The sequence below is a fragment of the Octodon degus genome, unplaced genomic scaffold, assembly GCF_000260255.1.
Source record: "Octodon degus isolate 3935 unplaced genomic scaffold, OctDeg1.0 scaffold00191, whole genome shotgun sequence".
In the NCBI taxonomy this organism is placed as follows: domain Eukaryota; kingdom Metazoa; phylum Chordata; class Mammalia; order Rodentia; family Octodontidae; genus Octodon; species Octodon degus.
In genome coordinates, this window is record NW_004524767.1 from 4,170,834 (window position 1) to 4,176,452 (window position 5,619).

General features: G+C 40.1%; 1 pseudogene; it reads right to left on the bottom strand.

The window, feature by feature from the left end:
• Positions 1-1,200: 1,200 nt before the first annotated feature.
• LOC101579914 lies at positions 1,201-2,261 on the bottom strand (annotated as a pseudogene).
• Between the last annotated feature and the right edge of the window lie 3,358 nt (positions 2,262-5,619).

Consider the following 5,619-nt stretch of genomic DNA (forward strand, 5'->3'; position numbering starts at 1 on the left):
GTCTAACACGACACCAATGGGGGGGGGCAAAGCATTTGGCTAGGCTTTTCTTGTAAACACAGGAGAAAGCAGTAACTAAAGCTCATTTTGGAAGGCAGTAGCCTTTTAGCTGGAGACATACACCAAGTGTCAGCTTGTGGCAGCACCAACTGCCTTGAGCACCCTGATGACCTGCTACTCAGCATCTGGAGGGAGGTGCAGCCCTCTGCACACAGCAGCGTGAGTCTGGGAGCCACTGCCAGAACCTGCCACCCTCCAACTGCACTCCATGACCTAGATCTTTCCTCTTCTCCTTTGTGTAAGCTGGGGTGCCTCTTGGATGCAAGATGTCAGATATGGAAGATTAATACCTATGGCATGCAGCACCATGGGGAGAAAAGGAGCTGGAGGAAAAGAAAGAGAAACCCCATCCCACTGAGTGCTGTGCATGCATAGTCATCTCATTCAGTTATGAAAACAGGACGCTGGAAGAAAGAAATGTTCACAGTTCCAGATTTTGAAGTCATTGTCAATCTTTGTGCATATGCATGTGTTTGTAATTTTTGAGTACAAAAATTTATTTTGAGCTAAAAGAAATATATATATATATATATATATATATATATATATATATATATATTTACATCTGAAAGGTAAAATAGGTATTGTGAAAGGGAAAGAAATTGCCCAAAGCAAAGTAAAACTGGAATGAGGGAAAGGAGGGATTTAAGAAAGAAGAGGAATAGCTAAAACAATTGTACTATTAATTTCTATTGGTTTATTGAAAGAAACAGTTAATGCTCGATTTTGGGGGCCAATTTCACACACTTATATGTGGTAAAGTGAACAATTGCTTTGAAGACCACAATGTGCACTGTAACAAACATTGCTGAATTCCTATCACCTCGTGTTTCAAAATTCTATATTGTTTCTAATTTTTTAAATTATTTTTTAGTCTCTTTAAAATAAAAAAAATATTAAAAAACTCTTTGTTTTCAAAGTTTCTGAATTTCTGCCTTATTAGGCAGCAGGAGAAAAAAGGTTCAGATTACGCAACAAAAAGAGCCCCACTGCATGTAAACAGCAACTGGGCTTGCTGAGAGGAGGTGGGGAAATTCTTTGGACTACTGCACAAGGACACAAAGACTTCCTGCTCTAAGCAAGGTGTTAAAAAATAAAAGACAAAGTTCTTGTAAGACAGAAAACAGAAAAATTCACATGCTAACCAACAGGCCCATAACAATTACTGCACATCCCTCGGGATAAGCGTGCGTTCATAGGAAGCAAACGCTTTCCATAAACTACTTTCATGAGATGATAAGGCAGACTTGGGTTTTGTTCTGCATCTGTCTCTTGGCGAATGAAGATACCATCTTCAGGATGTTCCGTGTTGCCCATTTCATACATATATGATGCCATTACAAGCATAGTCCCATCACTGCTAAAGCCAAGTGATGCGATGCTGGTTGGGTACCAAGGAAAATGGCACAGTTGCCTTTTGTTAAATGATTCCAAGTACTTACAAATCCAACAGAACCACCTGTGGCAAATGCACTGTGGACAATATGAAAGGAAATGGCACTGACTGGGTAAATCTACCCAAAATGATTTTCTTTTAGCCTGTGACACTTGAGGGCATCTTCTTCTTCTGCACCTCAGGGCTTGGGTCCAAGTATTCATCTGCCACTCGGCCTTCAGTAGAGCTTGATACATAACCCTGCTTGTTTGGAGATGCTCGGATGCAGTGAGTTTGGTATTTCAGGCTGGATTCCCTGCGCGGCTGCACATAGCCCATGTTCCGTAAGTCCCACACTAACACTCTGCGGCCTGCTGTGCCCACAATCAGCCAGTCTCTAGACACTGAGAGTGTGTAGACCTTTTCAGGCTGAGAGAAGGTCCCGGCATTACAAGGAGTTCTGGGATCCATAATTTAACTGTATGTTCTCCACTTGCAGTGACCATCACATTCACTTCTAGACAGTGTTCAACACATCTAATAGAGGCATCATGGGTTCCAACAAGGTTGTCTTGATCAGTGTTCAGATCACGCATTTTGAACTGATGATCTAATCCCCCACTCCATGCGTGTGCTGGATCACAGGACATGCAGTCCAGGACCACTCCAGCACTTGAGCCACAGGGAGTTGGCTGGCACATCGTAACGTGCACCGACGTGTCTCGGGGGAGACCAGCAGGAGCTGGGAGGTGCTGGGGCTGAACAACATGGAGGGGACGCCGTCCTCGGGCTCCTGGTTCAACTTGAACTCATTAGAACTCACCATCTTGGCCTCCCCCAGAAACAAATGTCTCAGTCTCTAGATGTGGCCACCTCAGTTCCTTTGGAGTAGTCAAAAAAATTTTTTTTCAAAACATTACACATCATCGAATTTAAAAATGCAGACTGTCACCTGTGCAAATGTGTTTTTTTATTAGCCAAAATATTTGCCCGATATAAAAGTTAACTTCCTTCTGACAGTATCTGACATGATGTACATCAGATATATATTGCTATCTATCTATCTATCTATCTATCTATCTATCTATCTATATCTATCTGTTGTAATATACGATTCATGTGGGACTTCAAAATTTCTTTTGTGTGCATGTAGCACCTGAAACACTCTTGCTCACAGTTTTGCCAGTTCACTAGAAGATGTTTCAAAAGGGTGTCAAATATGTAGAAACATTAGCACACTAGTAAAAATAAAATCACAATAGTCTTGGATTCTGGTGTCCTTCTAAATATCAAGTAGACTAAAAGAACTTATTTTCTGAGATGTAGCCTGAGAGGAGGGGAAAATAAAATTGAAATATGAACTTTCTTTTTTCTACAGAGCTATTTCTAATCAGGCATGACATCTCCTCTGCTTCGTGAATTTTCAGCTTTTTTTTCTGTACATATTTCTTGTTTGTCACACTCAAAGCTTGCCCCAAGATAATGGCACACATTTATTTGCTTTTCCATTAGATAATTAGCCAAATTAGAAATGAGATTTTTGGTATTTTTAATGCGTTTAGTACAGGGTTTACAGGGTCCCACTACACAGATCAGACGTGTAGTGATTCTCCTGTTTTCAGCCTCCAGAGCTCTGGGATTATAGGTGTGCTCCACCACACCCAGTCTCATTCACTGTTTTAGCGCACCCCAGGGGCAGGGCTGGCACAGCATGCTAGGAATCAAGCCCTGGCTGCTGTGCTGAGATGTTTTTTGATATAGTAGTTCCCAATTGTGTTTCTCCACCACTGGCCATGGATTATATTAACAGTGATAACAGACAGGAATCATAGGAAGAACCAAACTCTGCTGGCACAACTGTGGTGTGGGAGGGAAATAGGGTTGTGGCCTGTGGAACACTGTGGATTTGAGCAAAGAAAACCCTGGAAATATCCTAGGTTTCTTCAACATTCAAGAGTTTTGCTACTGTGTTAAATACAAATTTCCATCAGATCTTGTATATAAGAGATGATAACTTTTGTCATGAACAATTTGAATCCTGTTAAAATGGGGTTTGCATAAGTTTGTAGAGATCTCAGAACATTTCAGATAAGGCCCAAACCAACAATCTTGAAAGAAACCAAACTCAGTTCTCTAGTTCCATTTTATTTCTAGCTTTTCACCATTGGGAAGGTCATCCAGAGGGAGATTTAAATAAGCTTCCCTAGGCAGCTGTTTAGCATTATGTCCTGTAAGGTGCTTACTTAATATTTAACACTGCACAATTTACCAGATTTAAAACAGAACTCTCAGTGGTGTTATGACGAGAGTAGAATGACACTTGAGCTGGGTGAAGAAGTGAGCCAGTACTTACCTTTTCTCAGTATGAGCTTCAGGTAGCAGAGGAGGTGACTGTCCTCTGTTATTGGAGAATATCAGAGAGAGCACAGGTAATGTGTTTCTAAAAATGCGTGATAAACTATAGTAATTCTGAAAGAAGCATGTGACTACTAATATGACAAGTAGAAAATAATAAAGTTGAACTGTACATTTTAAACGTTTATTTATTTATTTATTTATTTATTTATTTTTTGTGTTTGTGGCCAGCTCAGCCCACCAGGGGTTGGGGCTGGCTGGCATGTGGTGCTTGGGGATTGAACTGCGGTCCCTGTGCTTTGCTTAGCTTAGCTTGTTCTAAGTAGGTGCTTTAGACCACTGAGCCATCTCACCAGCCCATTTTAATGATTTTTTTTTTTGAGGAACCGGGGATTGAACTCAGGCCCTTGCGCTTGCCAGGGAAGCGCTTATTCCACTGAGCCATCTCCCCAGCCCGAACTGTACATTTTAAAGAAACCTAAAACATAAATGGTACCTCAAGTTATAATTAGATACTTCTTATTTTATATTAACATGTAAATGATTTGTCTTAGGTTAGGGTAGGTTAAATGGCCACATTTGTGACTAATTTGGAGAAGATACACAGAATACTTGGAAGCTAGAAATTTTACAGTCTTACATTTTAAAGATATATACTAATTAATGACTTTTAAACTTACTTCCTACTGAGGTTTTGTACATCAATACTAACATAGTGATGGGTGAATATGTAAAAAGTAAATATGTAATTCAACAAACCTTATTTACTTAGAAAATAATTTTTGAGCACTTAATGCATTAGTAAATCACTAGTGATGTTCATCTGGTAGTGGTGGTCTTGAAGCTGAAACAGCACAAAGACAATGCCTTTTCCTCAACTATTTGTCTTAGAACACAGGTCAACATGTTTAGAAAAATAAAACCTGACAAATAGACATCACAACATTTCAGATAAGCCTCAAACCAGGTATTTCCATTACTTTAATCAGTTAGTGCATGAGCAAAAAGAGGTCTGAGAAATCAGGACACTTGAGACAGAAACACCATGGGCAGTACTCAGATATTTACACAATGAGAAGGGCTGACCTTCTCAGGTGGTTAGCACATCAGTCTTTTGCTTTGAGAGGCAATTTCTACAGACACTGGGTACTTTTCTTTTTTCTCTCTTTTCTTTTTTTTTTTTTTTTAATTTTATGTATTTGGTACAGGGTCTCACTACACAACTCGGACTCATAGGGAGCCTCCTGTTTTCAGCCTCCCCAGCACTGGGATTACAGACACGTGCCACCATGCCTGGTCTTGGCAAGCTCATGGGCCCAGGTTTGATCCCCCGTACCATATGCTGTGCTGGCTCCAGAACTATGGGAGTACTCTGGGGCCAGAAGAACAGGCATGGTGGTGCACACCTGTAATCCCAGTGCTGGCAAGGCTGAGATGGGAGGATCACTGTGCATCTAAGCCATGTAGTGAGACTCTGTACCAAATAAATAAACAAATAAAAGATTAAAAATAAAAATAAAAATATATCACACAGGGATCCTGAGAAGGTACAGAAAGTTGTATCTCAATTTCTAAACCTCAGAAGAGAAAGGAACTTAATCGGAGTAAATTTTAGGTTGTGGATGTATATTAGATTTTACGTGAGTGGATTAATTTAAAACTAAGCAAGAAAACTGTAAATCTCTGGGAGAAGCACACACTGAAGCTGAGCTAAAGTGTTGATTAGTCTTTACAATTTATGACACTTAGGGAAAGGATCTTGGTGATTTAAGTCTTTTTCCAAATTCTAAACTGCTTATGGTAACCTTTTCTTTTGTTATACCTAATGG